Source organism: Pteropus medius, unplaced genomic scaffold, assembly GCF_902729225.1.
Source record: "Pteropus medius unplaced genomic scaffold, Ma_sr-lr_union100, whole genome shotgun sequence".
Lineage (NCBI taxonomy): Eukaryota > Metazoa > Chordata > Mammalia > Chiroptera > Pteropodidae > Pteropus > Pteropus medius.
In genome coordinates, this window is record NW_024349799.1 from 16,633,596 (window position 1) to 16,649,807 (window position 16,212).

The 16,212-nt window shown below is 34.6% G+C and overlaps 1 pseudogene; it reads left to right on the forward strand.

Annotated features, from left to right (window-relative positions):
* The first annotated feature begins 13,815 nt into the window (after nt 1–13,815).
* Nucleotides 13,816–13,934, forward strand: LOC120621236 (uncharacterized; annotated as a pseudogene).
* The last annotated feature ends 2,278 nt before the right edge of the window (nt 13,935–16,212 follow it).

The window sequence follows — 16,212 nt, forward strand, 5'->3', positions numbered from 1 at the left end:
TGTTCAGTTTTCCTCAGGCCAAGATAAAACAAACAAACAAACAAACAAAACACAATCCCAGATTTGTATCCATTGAAGTAGTCTAGCTCTTTATCTTTGTAGGAAAACCTTAATAGCATCCATCATCAACATCATCTTTGTCACTGTATATATCTGTCAGATTAACTTCTAGTCTCCAGCTGTTATGCTGCATTGATCATAAGACCATAGTTGACATTTATTACCCCTTTCACTACACATTCCATGTTCTCCTTGGCCATCATCTCAGCTGGATAGGGTTCTTTACACAGTGATGTACAAACCTTCATTTCTAGGGACTATGCATTTCATTGGACTTGCTTTATTGGATTGTTACAGTTTTCATTAACATTTATTATTAGAAATGAAAATACTATATATAACTGAAGAATTTCTCAGAATTTCAGTCATGATCCTCTCTGATCCAGCTGTATGGAACAACTTAGTTTTCCTTTAATAGTCAATATCATCACCCCAGGCAGAACAGCAACCCTGCTCTTTGTCTCTTGGTTCACAAAAGAACTGCAAAATGTCCAGGTGGTAGGCAGGACTCCCAAATCAATGAAATCATTGTTACATCCTCTGGTGGAAGGACTCCTCCCTTGAGAACTGTACCAGACACTTCTTGTGGACTATTTCTTATTCGAGCCACAGCTGCAGTAACCAACTCTGCCCTGACTTCAGCCAGCTTTACTAGATGCAACCTGACACCAACTCACCTCAATTCTGCTCCACATATTCCTTGCTTCCTGCTGTCAGTCTTTCCTGACTTCACACAGGATTCAGGAGGAATTTTCTGAGTACTTACACAAATATTTAGGCATATGATCCTTTGTTGTAGAGTATGAACTATGGATAAGGGGATTTTTGCATATGAAAATACAATTTTTCAAGCACTGATGATTGAAACGACTTTTTCACTGAACTGTCTTTGTCAAAAATCAAATAATGACACATGAGTGGATCTATTTCTGGACTCTATATGCTATTCTGTACTCTCTATGCTGGTGTATATTTCTATTTTTTCTTTAATTCAACACTTTCCTGATTATTTTATCTTAATAGTAAGTCTGAAAACCAGGCAATGTGAGTGCTATTTTGTTCTTCACTTCCAAAATAAAATTTTTTTTAATTAATTAATTATTTAATTTTCTATAGTCACATTGATTAATGAAATCTAATAAGTTTCAGCTGTACACTTTATCAGTAAGGCATATATATATTTATACTGTGTGTTCACCTCCCATGGTTAGATTTCTTTGTGTTACTCCGTATTTGAGCACCCTTACCCCGTCTACCTGCCCCCTCCCTCTATCTCCTATCTTCTGGTAACCACTAGCCTATAGTCCATGTCCATGAGTCTCTGTTTCTCCTGCTCATTTGTTACTTTTAGGTTTATATTCCACATATAAGTGATATCATGTGATTTCAACTTTATCTGTCTGGGTTATTTTGCTTAGCATGATTATCTCGAGGTCCATCCATGTCGTAAATGACAGTATTTTATCTCCTCTTATGGCTGAGTAATATTCCATTGTATATATGTACCACAGCTTCTTTATCCAGTCAGCTATTGTAGGACACTTCGGTTACTTCTATGTCCTGGCCACTGTGAATAATGCTGATGTGAACATCGGTGTGCAAATATCTTTTGGGATATGGGTTTTCAAGTCTTTGGGTTAAATACCCAGTAGAAGGATTGATAGATCATATGGTAGATCAATTCTGAGTTTTTTGAGGACCCTCCATACTGTTTTCCATAGTGGCTATACCAATTTGCAGTCTACCAGCAGTGTAGGAGGGTTTCTTTTTCTCTGCATCCTCTCCAAAATTTATTATTACTTGTCCTGTTAATTATAGCTATTCTAACAGGTGCAAGATGGTATCTCATTGTGGTTTGATTTGCATTTCCCTGATAGCTAGTGATGTTGAGCATCTCTTCAAATATTTGTTGGCCATTTGTATGTCCTCTAGGGAGAAATGTCTGTTCAGGTCTTCTGCCCATTTTTTGATTGGATCATTTGTTTCTTTGTTGTTATTGAGTTGTATGAGTTCTTTGTATATTTTGGATATTAGGCCCTTATCGGAGGCATTGCTTGCAAATGTATTTTCCCATTCAGATGGTTGTCTCTTTATCTTGTTGATGATTTCTTTTGCTGAGCAGAAGCTTTTTAGTTTGATGTAGTCCGATTTTTTATTTTAGTATTTACTTCTCTTGCTTTGAGGTCAAATTCATAAAATCCTCTTTAAGTCCAAGGTCCTTGAGTTTAGTTCTTATGTTTTCTTCCATGTATTTTATTGTTTCAGGTCTTATATTCAGGTCCTTAATCCATTTTGAGTGAATTTTGGTGTGTGGTAATAGAAAACAGTCTAGTTTCATTGTTTTGCAGGTGGCTTTCCAGTTTTCCCAGCACCATATATTAAAGAGGCTTTCCTTTCTCCACTGTATGTTTTTGGCTCTTTCGTAGAAAATTATTTGCCCATATAAATACGGGTTTACTTCTGGACTCTCGATTCTGTTCCACTGGTCCGTGTGTCTGTTTTTCTGCCAATATCATGCCGTTTTGATTACTGTCGCTTTGTAATATAATTTGAAGTCAGGCAGAGTGATGCTTCAAGGCTTGTTCTTTTTTCTCAGGATGGCTTTGGCAATTTGGGGTCTTTTGTGCTTCCATACAAATCTGATGATTTTATGTTCTATTTCTTTAAAAAATGCCAATCAAATTTTGATGAGGATTGCATTAAATCCATATAATGCTTTAGGTAATATGGTCAATCTAACGACACGGAATATCTTTCCATTTCTTTGTATCTTCTTCGATTTCTTTTAATAAGGTCTTATAGTTTTCATTATATAGGGCCTTCACATGTTTCATTAGATTTATTCCGAGGCATTTTGTTCTTTTTGTTGCAATTGCAAAAGGAATTATTTTTCCACTTCTTTTTCTGACACTTCATTATTAGAGTATAGGAGCACTCTGGATTTTGGAATGTTGATTTTGTATTCAGAAACTTTACTGTATTTGCTTATCATTTCCAGTAGTGTTCTTGTGGAGTCTTTAGGGTTTTCTATATAGAGAATCATGTCATCTGCAAATAGTGACAGTTTGACTTCTTCGTTTCCTATTTGGATGCCTTTTATATCTGTCTCTTACCTGATTGCACTTGCTAGGATCTCCAATGTTATATTGAATAACAGTGGTGATAGTGGACAGCCTTGCCTCGTTCCTGATCTTAGAGGGAAGGTTTTTAGTTTTTCACCATTAAGTATAATGTTGGCTGAGGGTATGTCATAGTTGGCCTTTATTATGTTAAAGTACTTTCATTCTATACCGATTTTGATAAGTGTTTTGATCATAAATGGATGCTGTATCTTGTTGAAGGCTTTTTCTGCATCTATTGATATGATCATATGATACTTATTTTTTAATTTGTTTATGTGGTGAATCACATTAATTGCTTAGCGTATGTCGAACCATTCCCGTACCTCTGGGATGAAGCCCACTTGATCATGGTGTATAATCTTTTAAATATGTTTCTGTATTTGGTTCGCTAGTATCTTATTTAGGATTTTTTCATCTGTGTTCATGAGAGATATTGGTCTGTAGTTTTCTTTTTTTGTGTTATCTTTACCAAGTTTTGGTATCAGGGTAATATTGGACTCATAAAATGAGTTGGGAAGTTTTGCCTCCTCTTCGATTTTTTGGAAGAGTTGGAGGAGAATAGGTATTAAATTTTCTTTGAATGTTTGGTAAAATTTGCTGGTGAAGCCATCTAATCCTGGACTTTTACTTTTTGGTAGGTTTTTGATGATTGTTTCAATTTGCATACTGCTGATCGGTCTATTTAGATTCTCCAGTTCTTCTTGATTCAGTCTAGGAAAATTGTATTTTTCTAAGTACTGGTCCATTTCTTCTAGGTTATTAAATTTGGTGTTATATAGTTTTTCATAGTATTCTTGTATGATCCTTTGTATTTCTGCCGTGTCTGTCGTAATTTCCCCTCTTTCATCCCTGATTTTGTATATTTGTGTCCTTTTTCTTTTTTCTTTAGTGAGTCTAGCCAAGGGTTTGTCAATTTTATTAACCTTCTCAAAGAATCAGCTCTTTGTTGCATTTACTTTTTCTATTGTTTTGGTTTTTATTTTCAATTTCATTTATTTCTGCTCTAATTTTGATTATTTCCTTCTGCTGACTTTAGGCTTCATTTGTTCTTCCTTTTCTAGTTTTTTAAGATGAAGTGTTAGGTTGTTTATTTGGGCTTGTTCTTGGTTTTGGAGATAGGCCTATAATGATATGAACTTTCCTCTTATGACCTCTTTTGCTGTGTTCCAATAGTTTTGATATGTTGTACTATCATTATCATTCATTTCTATGTATCTCTTGATCTCTGTTTTTATTTCTTCTCTGATCCGGTTATTCTTCAGTAGCATGTTGCTTAATCTCCATGTATTTGTGGTTCTTCCTGCTTTCTTTTTGAAGTTGATCTCTTGTTTCAAAGCATTATGATCAGAGAATATGGTTGGTATGATTTCAACCCTCTTATATTTGCCGAGGCTATCTCTGTGTCCCTGTGTGTGGTCAATCCTTGAGAATGTTCCATGTGCACTAGAAAAGAATGTATAAGCAGCCGTTTTGGGATGAAAGGTTCTGTAAATGTCAATTATGTCCAGCTGGTCTAATGTGTCATTTAAGGATGTTATTTCCTTATTGATTTTCTGTTTGGATGATCTGTGTATATCAGACTTGGGGTATTTAGGTCCCTTACTATGATAGTGTTTTGGTCTGTTTCTCCCTTTAGTTCTGTTAGTAATTGCTTTATATATTTTGTGGATCCCTGATTGGGAGCATAGATATTAATAAGTGTTATATTTTCTTGGTGAATGATTCCCTTTATCATTATGAAGTGTCCCTCAGCATCTTTCTTTACCTTTTTTTATTTTGAAGTCTATTTCATCTGATATTAGTACTGCTACTCCCACTTTTCTTGGAATGCCATTTGCTTGAAATATCATTTTCGACCCTTTCACTTTGAGTCTATATTTGTCTGAGATCTGTCTCCTGGAGGCAGCATATCGGTTTTGTTTTTTGATCCATTCTGCAACTCTGTGCTTTTTTATTGGTGAGTTTAGTCCATTTACATTTAGGCTGATTTTTGAAATATGAGGTCTTCTTATAGCCATTTTATCTTTTGCTTTCCAGTAGCTCGGTGTTTCCATTGCTTCCTTGTCCTTGTGTTTCTGCTTTCTTTATTTTGATTGGCTTTTGAGGGTTTTCCTTCTGGTTCTTCTTCTTTTGTGGTATATACTTCAGTTCTGAATCTTTTTTGTGTGGTTACCGTTACAAATATGTAAAGAATAATTATACATATACAGTCATCTATATTTTTCTGCATGTGCCTGATCTCCATTCCCCTTTGTGAATTTGGATCTTTGAATCCTCCCCTTTTCAGTCATTGTTGTCTCAATTTGTCCTTATGTATGCTGAACGTTCATTACTATCTTGCTATAGCAATTCTCTTCTTATAGTTAAGCTTATAATGCCCTGTTCTTAGTAAGGGTTGCATTCCTCTGCTTCTGTTTGCCTGACAGTCACCTTACTCCTAATTATGTTTTTGGTTTTGTTTTGTTTTGTTTTGTTTTTTGTCATTTTGTTTTAGGTGAGCTGACCCCTTTCAGTATTTCCTGTAATGCAGGTCTCGTAGCGGAGAATTCCCTCAATTTATATGTCTGGAAAGATCTTTATTTCTCCTTCATATCTAAAGGAGATCTTAGCTGGATACATTATTCTAGGCTGGTAGTTCTTTTCACTTAATAGTTTGAATATTTGATTTTACTCCTTTCTGGCTTGTAAAGTTTGTGCTGAGAAGTCCGATGATAATCTAATAGTTTTTCTTTATAAGTAACCGTCTTCTTTTCCCAGGCTGCCCTGAGAATTCTGTCTTTGTCATTGATTTTTGATAATTTCAATACAATGTGTCTTGGTGAAGGTCTTTTTACGTTGAGATAATTGGGTGTTCTGTTGACTTCTTAAATTCCAAGCTCCAGCTCATTCCCTAGATTTGGGAAATTCTCGTCTGAAAATGCTTTCTAGTCCGTGCTCCTTTTCTCGCCTTCGATAATGCTCATTATTCTTATGTTTCCTCTCCTGATGGTATCAGCTAGTTCTTGTATTTCTCTTTCATTATTTTTCATTCAGTTTCTCTCTTCTTCCTTCTGATTTATTTCTAGATTTCTGTCTTTGATATCACTGATCCTTTTCTCCATTTGGTCACTCTATTTCTCAAGCTTGCTATTTCATTTTTCAACTCTTGTGGTGTGTTTTTTATCTCCAGAAGTTCTAGTCTATTCTTTTTGAGGGTTTCAATCTCCTTGATAGAGAACTCATTCTGCTCATCTAGTTGTTTTTTCACTTCCTGAAATTGTTGATATGACTCATTTTGGATCTCACTGAATTTTTTCAGAAGTTCCATACTGGATTCTCTGTCATTTAAGTCGAATATTTCTATACTTATAAGCTTATTTTCTGGAGATTTTTCTGTTTCTTTCTGAGATGCCTTATCATCTTGGTTGTTCATGGTGTTTAATGGACTACTTATCCACCTGGGCATTAATGGAAGTGCGCTCTGCATTTTTTCCCCCCAGAAAGAAGATTTATTATATAAAGGTCTCTGTTTAGCCTGTTGCAAAGAAGGCATTTTTCTTTTAGTTTCCAGTAGGTGGAGTCTAAGCCTCTTGGATCCCTGCTTTATATAGAGCCTTAATAATGCCTTTTTTTCCCCTTAGAGATGTTAAATCATGCTCATTACTCTCAGTTTCAGTTCCTGTCAGTGTAAGCGACAGTTTCGGTAGTGTTTGCTAAGATTCTCCTGGGCTCTGTGGTGTTCGGTCTCAGAGGATATAGGTTGAGGGGCCCTGTGGGTTGGGGTTTGGGGTCTGCGGCTCAGCCTCAGTTTTACAACCGCAGCCAGTAAAAATCAACTGTTATTTCTCTGCCATCCCCATTTCTCTGCTTTCTGTCCTGATGACTGGGCCCTGCTGCTGGCCATGTGGAACTCACAGCACTCCCAGGCAGGACTGTTCAGGGAACTCACTGCACCTTCTCCTCTCCCCCTCCTCCTACAGGTAGCTCTGGTGGCTACGTGAGGCAGCTTCGTTATTTCTCCCATTGCACTGCCCAACACCTGGGTTCTGACCTGTAGTAGCTCTTATGCACTGATCCCATACTCAGACGTGCTGGTGTGCAGTTCGGGTGTTTTTTGTTGAGTTTTAGATGTTCAACTTATTGTTGTTTCAAGGGTAGAGATCTGAGGACATCTTTCACTCCACCATGTTTCTCTAAACTCTTCAAATTTGCTTTTGTGGCTTTTTTGTCTTAACATATAAATTTTACAATTAGAACGTCAACTTGTACCTTCAAAAATCCTTTCATAATTTTGATTTGAATTCTGTTGAATCTCTAGATGAGTTTCCAAAGAGTCCACATCTTAACAATATTGAGTCTTCCAATCCATGTACATGTTATTCTTATATATTTCTTTAGGTCTCTATGATTCCTTTAATCAGTATTTTGTGATTTCCAAGGTGTAAATCTTTACATACATTGTGTAAGATTCATACTTAAGTATTTAATGGTTTGGTGCTACTGTAAATGGTACTTTAAAGTGTGTGGGGTTTTCTTGAGGTGGGTACTAGATGGTGGTGTAGGAGAATGCTGAACTTGCCCCCTCCCACAAACACACTGAATATACACATACACCTACATATAGAATAATTCCTTCTGAGAGACAACTGAGGGCTGATTGACCAGCTTCTGTACAACAAATAAGAAATGAGACCATATAAAGAAAGTTGAGACCACAGAAGCTCTCCAGGATCTGTGAGAACTCTCCAGGATAAGAGGTACTGATGAGTGTCATTGTTTACATCCCCCCTCCACCTAGATAGTGTGGGTGAGAACTCTATCCAGGAGCTCTGGGTAACCTGCAAGTCCACCATAGCATGTTCCTTGACACACTGCCCTGAGCCCACTTGGCCCTGGACAGCCAAGGCACTGCTATGTATGCATGTGCATAAGGCCTCTCCACCTGGAGCTCAGTCCAGTCCCAGATAGCCAATGCCCCAGATGCAATATGAACCCACCCCGGCTACAACCAGCCCAGAAAACCACCTGGCTTACACAGTCTATATAGAGGTCACTTCTAGAAAAGATCACTTTTTCAAGATTGGGAGATATAGCTATTTCATCTAATTCAAAGACACAAACACAGAGAGTCAAACAAAATGAGAAGACATAGAAATATGTTCCAAATGAAGAAACAAGAAAAAAATACAGAAAAATACCCTAATGAAATATTTCTAAAAAGAATTCAAAGTAATCGTCATAAGGATGCTCACAGAACTTGAGAGTAGAATAGAGAAACACTGTGAAAACTTCAAAAGAGTTAGAAAATTTAATAAAGAACCAATCAGAGCAGAATACAATAACTGAAATGAAAAATACACTAGAAGGAATCAGCAGCAGATTAGATAACACGCACAAAAAAAAATGGATTAGCAACCTAGAAGAAAGATTCATGGAAATCATCCAATCAAAATAGTAAAAAGTAAACAGAATTTTCAAAAATGAGGTAAAAGGGGTCAAATATATGATGACAGAAGGAAACTTAACTTTGGGTGATGAACACACATTGCAATATACATATGACATTATTGAATTGTACACTTGAAACCTATATAATTTTATTAACTGATGTCATCTTAATAAATTTAATTTTAAAAAAATGAGGCTAGTTTAAAAGATCTCTGGGACAACATCAATAGCACTAATATTTACATTATAGGGATCTCCAAAGGAGAAAAGACAGAGAAAGGGACACAAAGTTTAAGAAATAATGGTTGAAAACATTCCTAACCTGAGGAAGGAAATAGACACTCATGTCTAAGAAGCACAGAGAGTTCCAAACAAGGTGAACCCAAAGAGACCCACACCAAGACATATCATAATTAAACTGGCAAAAGTTAAAGGTTAAAGAGATAATCTTGAAGGCAACAAGAAGAAAATAACTTGTCACATACATATAAGAGAAACCCCCATAAGGCTATTTCGCTGATTTCTCAACAGAAACTTTACAGACCAGAAGGGAGTGGCAGAATATATTTAATGTCCTGAAAGAAAGAAACCAACAATCTAGAATACTCTACTCAACAAGGATATCATAAGAATTGAAGGAAAGATCAAGTTTCCCAGACAAGCAAAAACTAAAGGAGTTCATCACCACTAAACCAGCTTTACAAAAAATATTAAAGGGTTTTCTTTATGCAGAAAAGACCATAACAAGAAATAATAAAATTTGTGAAAGATAAATATCACTGATAAAGGCAAATGTATAATAAACACAGCAAATCAGCCACTTAAAAAGCTAATATGAAGGTTAAAAGACAAAAATAGCAAAATCAACTATAACTACAATTAGTAGTTAGGGGATACACAAAACAAAAATATCCAAAATATGACATCAAAAACATAAAATATGGAAGGGGAAGTAAGTACGCAGTGTGTTTGGAATGCATTTGAACTTAAATGCCTATCAGCTTCAAATAGACTGCTATACATATACATTGATATACATGAAACATCATGGTTACAACAAACCAAAAACCTATAAAAGATACACAAAAAAATAAAGAGAAAGAAACCCAAACAAAACACTAAAGAAAACCAGCAAACTACAAGGGACCATACCAAGAGAAGAAAGGGATAAAGAACTACAAAAACAACCAAAAAACCATTAACAATATGGCAATAAGTACATAACTATCAATAATTACTTTAAATGTAACCCCAACCAAATTGTAACCCCAACCATGGGGTGGTTGAATTGATAAAAAAGAAGACCCATCTATGTGCTGCCTACGAGAGACTTGTTTCAGATTGAAAGACACACACAGATTACAAGGAAAGGGATGGAAAAATATATCTCATGAAAATAGGAATAAAAATAAAGCTGGGTAGCAACAGTCAGCTTAGATATCAGACAAAATATATTTTAAAACAAAGACTTTAAAAAGAGACAAATACGTGCATCATATAATGATAAAAAGGGCAACCTAAGAACAAGATATAACAATTGTAAATATCTATGCACTCAACATAGGAGCACCTAAGTATATAAAGCAAATATTAACAGACATAAATGGAAAAATTGATAATAATACAATAATAGCAGGAGACTTTAATACCCCCACTTACATCCATAGACAGAAAATCAACAAGGAAACAACAGCCTTAAACATCACATTAGACAAGATGGACTTAATAGATATTTACAGAACATTTCATCCAAAAAATGCTTTATATACACTCTTTTTAAATGCACATGGAACATTCTCCAGGATAGATCACACATTAGGCCACAAAACAAGTCTCAATAAATTCAAGAAGATTGAAATCATATCGAATATCTTTTCCAACCACAATGGTATGAAAGTAGAAATCAACTACAAGAAGAAAAATAGAAAAAGCCCAAACACATAGAAACAAAACAACAAAGTACTAAACAACAATGGATCAAAGAGAAAATCAGACGGGAAATCAAAAACTACATTGAGTGAAATGAAAATGTAAACACAACTTTCCAAAATCTATGGGATGCTACAAAAGTAATTCTAAGAGGAAAATTCATAGAGATGCAGGCCTATCTCAAGAAACAAAAAATCCCAAATAAACAATCTAAGTTTATACTTAAAGCATCTAGAAAAATAACAACAGCAACAAAAGAAAGTAGAATGAAGGAAATAAAATAGACTAAAAAACAATAGAAAATATCAATAAAACTAAGACCTGTTTCTTTATTTTTTGTATATTTTTTATTGTTTATTGGGGTAACATTGGTTAATACAATTATATAATTTTCAGGTGTACATTATAATTTGACATCTATATATTCTTTTGTGTGTTTACCACCCAAAGTCCAGTTTCCTTCAGCTACCATATATTTGATCCCCTTTACCCACTTCACCCTCCCATATTTGACTCCCTTTACCCCGTCTACCTCACCCCTCCTCCCACACGCCCTACCCTCTGGTAACCACTAGTCCATTGTCCATGTCCATGAGTCTCTGTTTGTCCTGTTCATTTGTTGCTTTTAGGTTTATATCCCACCTATAAGTAATATCATGTGATTTTCTACTTTTTCAGTCTGGCTTATTTCGCTTAGCATGATTATCTCGAGGTCCATCCATGTTGTCTGTATTTCATCTCTTCTTATGGCTGAGTAATATTCCATTGTATATATGTGCCACAGCTTTTTTAGCCAATCATCTATCATAGGACACTTCGGTTGCTTCCACGTCCTGGCCACTGTGAATAATGCTGATATGAACATCAGTGTGCAAATATCTTTTCGGATATGGATTTTCAAGTTTTGGGGTTAAATACCTAGTAGAGGGATTGTTAGATCATATGGTAGATCAATTCTTAGTTTTTTGAGGACCCTCCATACTGTTTTCCATAGTGGCTATACCAATTTGCAGTCTACCAGCAGTGTAGGAGGGTTCTTTTTTTCTTCGCATTCTCTCCAACATTTTTTATTACTTGTCCTATTGATAATAGCTATTCTAACAGGTGTGAGATGGTATCTCATTGTGGTTTTGACTTGCATTTCCCTGATAGCTAGCAATGTTGAGCATCTTTTCATATGTTTGTAGGCCATTTGTATGTCAAGAGCTGGTTCTTTAAAGCAATAAACAAAACTGAAAAACCTTAAGCCCAAATAAATAAAATCAGAAACAAAAGAGAAATTACAACACCAGCACAAAAATACAAAGGATCATAAGAGACTACTATAAACAATTATTTGCCAACAAATTGGATAACATAGAAGAAATGAATAAATTTCTAGAACAGGCAACTCTTCAAGACTAAACGAGGAAGAAACAGAAAATCTAAACATATTGATTACTAGCAATTAAATTGAAGTAGTAATAAAAAATAACTCTCAATAAACAAAAGTCCAAGACCAGAAGACTTCACAGGTGAATTCCACTAAACATTTAAAGAAGAATTAATACCTATCCTTCTCAAACTACTACTACTACAAGAAAAAAAAAAAAAAAGACTGAAAAAGAAGGAACACTTCCAAACTCATTCTATGAGGCCAGCATTATTCTGTTACCAGAACCAATCAAAGACACAACAAAAAAGAAAAAAGAAAAAAATTACAGGCCAATACCCCTTATCAACATAGATGCAAAAATTCTCAACAAAATATTAGCAAACCATATTCAACAATATCTTAAAAGGATTATACACCATGATCAAGTAGGATTTATTATAGGGATACAAGGATGGTTCAACATCCATAAATCAATCAACTTGATACATCACAGGAACAAAATCAAAGATAAAAATCATATGATCATCTCAATAGATGCAGAAAAAGTATTTGACAAAAAAAATTCAACATCTATTTTTAATAAAAACTCTCAAGAAAGTGGGTGTAGAGGGAATGTACCTCACATATTAAGGAAACAAACTAAATCCAAAGTGAGCACAAGGAAGGACACAACACTGATCAGAACAGAAATAAAAATAAATAGAGCCAGAAAGCAATAGAAAAGATTAATGAAACTAAGAGCTAGTTCTTTGAAAAGAGAAACAAAATTGCCAATGTTCTAGTTAGATTAACTAAGGAAAACAAAAGACAATAAATTAAATCAGAAATGAATGAGGAGAAATTAAACTGACATCACAGAAATACAGAGAATCTTAACCCATTTCCCATTTAGAAAAAAAGTGCAGCTCACTGCCAACATTAATTTAATTTTACATAAACACGCTCTTTGAGGCTAAACCAAATCTGACTGGTTTTTAATGTGAAAATAAAATATAAAAACTGTTCTTGGAGTTATTTCTAAACAGAACTTGTCTCTAACCCTAATGTAAAAAGAAATGTATACATAAATTGGATTCATCAAATGAATCTTTGGCTAACAACTGTTTGAGAATGATGTTAACATTGTGCATAGGAATGCTACATTTTCTAGGATTTTACATTTTCAGCGATCGAGAATTACTATGTTTTGTAAATGGAAATACCACTACTAAAAACAGAATGCCATAAATAGAATGATATTATTGGTTTCCAAAGACTATTGCTATACTAGAGAGATGTGAAAATAATAATAAAAGTGAGATATTTCGTGGCAAACTTTGGGGGTAAGGTTAGGACTGTAATCCACGAGTTATATCACAAGGTAAACATTGCAGCCGCAAGCGCTGCCGGTGAGAATTATTCAGGCAAACGGGAAATGAGTTGAGATTACTAAAACAATTATATGCCAACAAATTAGATAACCTAGAAGAAATGAATAAATTCCTACAAACATACAACCTACTAAGAATGAATAATGAAGAAACAGAAAATCTAAACAAACCAATAAAGAGGAAGGGGATTGAATAGATAACCAAATACCTCCCAACAAAGCAAAGACCAGGATGAGATGATTTCACTGGTGAATTTTTAGAAACATATCAAGAAAAATTAATGCCAATCCTTCTCAAACTCTTCCAAAAAACTGAAGAGGAGTGAGCAATATCAAACTCATTTTACAAGGCCAGCATTACCCTGATACCAAAGTCAGATAAGAACACTACAAGAAAGAAAACTATAGATCAATATCTAATGAATATAGATGCAAGATTCTAAAAATATTAGCGAACCAAATTCAACAGCACATAAAAAGGAACATACAACATAATCAAGCAGGAATAAACCCTATGTAAAACTAAAGCTTCTGTCTACTGCTATGCCACCCTGAACGTGACAAATCTCATCTGATCTCAGAAGCTAAGCAGGGTTGGGCCTGGTTAGTACTTGGATGGGAGACCACCTAGGAAGACCAGGTGCTATAGGCAGTAAAAAAAAAAAACAACTAAAACTTCTGCACAGCAAATGAAATAATTAGGCAAGGAAATAATCAGGCATGAAAAGGCATCCTATAGAATGAAAGAAAATATTTGCAAACCATCATTCTGAAAAGGGGTTAATATCAAAATATATAAAAACCTCCTAGAACTCAAAATTTAAAAAAAAAAAAAGCCAATAAAAAATTAGCAAAGAACTTGAAAAGATATTTCTCCAAGAAGACATAAAAAGGGCCTCCAGGTATATGAAAAAGATGCTCATGATCACCAATCATCAAGGAAAGGTAGATTTAAACCCCAACGAGATGTCACCTCACACCTTATTAACCAAAAAGAAAAAATAGCAAATGTTGGAGAGGCTGTGGAGAAACTGGGACCATTATACACTACTGGCTATATATCCAAAGGAAATGAAATGATATCTTAAAGAGATATCTGCACCCCTATGTTAATTGCAGCATTATTTGCGGTAGCCAAGATATGGAAACAACTCAAATGTCCTTCAATAGATGAATGGATAAAGTAATATACAAACTTAAAAAAAAAAAAGAAGGTAATCCTACCATTTGTGACAACATGGATGAACCTAGAGGACATTACGTGACGTGAAATAACCCAGTTACTGGATACTATATGATTTCACTTACACAGGATTTCAAAAGAGTCAAACTCATAGGAGAGAATAGAATGGTGGTTTGTCAGGGGTTGGGGGAGGGGGGAAATAAAATCATTTTATAATAGGTATAACATTCCTGTTATATAAAATGAGTAAGTTCTAAAGATCTGCTATAAAACCCAGCACCTATAGCTAGAACTGTGCACTCAAAAATAGGTCAAGAGAATAGACCTCATATTAAGTGTCTTACCAACAAAAAGAAAAAAAAGAAAAACCACAAAGATTACAAGAAAATTCTTGGAGGTGATGCATATATTTAGTATCTTCATTGTGATATATCATGGGTGTATGTATATGTCCAAACTCATCAAGATGTATACATTAAACGTGTGTAATTTTTATCAATTATACTTCAATAAAGCTAAAAACGAATGGAATATAAACAAAGAGCAAACTTGGAGAAAATATAAAGAGTTCAACTTTTTGCATGTTAAGATTGAAGTGCTAATAGAACATATGTGGAGATGTCTACTATGAAGATGAAAATAAAAATTAAGAATGGAGAAAGATCTAAACTGCAGACAATGATGTGAATATAAGCAGAAAACATGACAGGATTAAAATTATGAGTTTATACGCCATCACTTAGAGAGGAGAATAAGAAAACAAATGTACCAAAATTGGAAAACTATACCGTGCCATACATGGAGCTAAGATTAAAAAATGAAGGTCTATTCCTCTTATTTTGGAGGTGAGGGGAAATTAAAAGATGAAATCTTAAATTCAGGTAGTCTGAGGTCTTAAATAAGCTCAATACTGACCTACCTGGGACCTTGGCAAGCCATCAAATTACACATTTTAGTTAAAATGGTGATAAAAGAGTAGAATTCATCACATGAGTAGATTAAGATCATGGGTACAAAATTTGTTGATAAATTCCAAAACGCTAAGCAAGAGTAATACTCCCTTAAAAAGTGAGGCTGTTAACTTGACTCTGGCTTCCTTCTCCATACCTGAAGGAGTAACTTTTAGGACCCAGATATGAGTTAGCTCCTAGGTAAAGACAAACTAAACTATTGTAGTAAAAGAGATAGAGAGTACACTTTCAGTACAGGTCAGGTCAAAAGACAATGCAGATATGAAAATAAATTGGAGAAGAAAGGTTAAGAGACAGAATGTTGTTAACACTAGCTCAGGAAAAAGTAAGTTAAGAATTTGTATTTAACAATAAAAAGTCCAACTTAGCAGAGGTAAACTCAAGAGAATGAGATGTTTGATTTTTAGTCAATATTGACCTGGGAGGACACAGTATTATTTAAAGCAGTGTTTGGGTTTAAAAAATAACATATGATAAAGTAGTTGTTTAACAACTGGAGATTAATTAAAAGATTAATTAAAAGTTTTTAAATGATCCTTTTTCAGGATAACCTGGGAATAATAAAGAGGAAGACCTTGCTAGCAGGTCACTGAGATCCCCTTTCTGAGTCCAACTACATACATCCACTTTGTTGCTTTTACTTATTGGACAATTATTAATATGTAACTTTAACAGAAAGATTAATAGTGAAAAAATAAGTATGGGTTAATATAACAATAGTAATAATATCAATACATTTACTGTATAAAATTATACAAAAATCCCAAGCTTTATCA